This window comes from Octopus bimaculoides, chromosome 11 (assembly GCF_001194135.2).
Source record: "Octopus bimaculoides isolate UCB-OBI-ISO-001 chromosome 11, ASM119413v2, whole genome shotgun sequence".
NCBI classification, from domain to species: Eukaryota; Metazoa; Mollusca; class Cephalopoda; order Octopoda; family Octopodidae; genus Octopus; species Octopus bimaculoides.
In genome coordinates this window covers 2,689,252-2,689,854 of record NC_068991.1, presented here as the reverse complement: position 1 = coordinate 2,689,854, position 603 = coordinate 2,689,252, and positions in this window count along the sequence as shown.

The following is a 603-nucleotide window of genomic DNA, read 5'->3' as shown; positions in this document are numbered from 1 at the left end:
AATGTGGCAAGAATGGTAAGAATGAAAGACGACACCATTTTAAGCATAGACTTGTAACAAAAAGAGACAAAAAGAGAGAAGGTACTTACTTTCATGTACCTTTTAAAAAAAAGCCTGAGGTGACCGTGGTCTTTTCCGTAGGCTTTTCTCTCCACGGATAAACCTAATCTGTTCCCCGTTTTTTACATCGACTGTGATATACGATCCCTATTGATCGCCACCCCCTCCACGTTTTTTTTTCTTCCCGCGATCCCTTTTGATCGAAATTATCCCCCCCCCCAAGAAAAGCTCTACTTTGTAATTTGTCCATTTTCTGTATTTAGCCCTGTGTGGCTATAATAAAAAGATATCTATATAATTATATATATATATACATTATATATATATATATATATATATATATTTGAAAAAATTAGTAGAGATGGCTTTTTGGCATATTTTTTATATATGTATACACACACACACACACACAACGAGATTCTTTTAGTTTCCGTCTACCAAGTCTACTTATAATATTTTGGCTCTAGTAAGAGATACTTGTTCCAGACGCTGAACAGAGAGACTGAACCTAAAACAAGATTCTTAACCACACAGCCACACCTC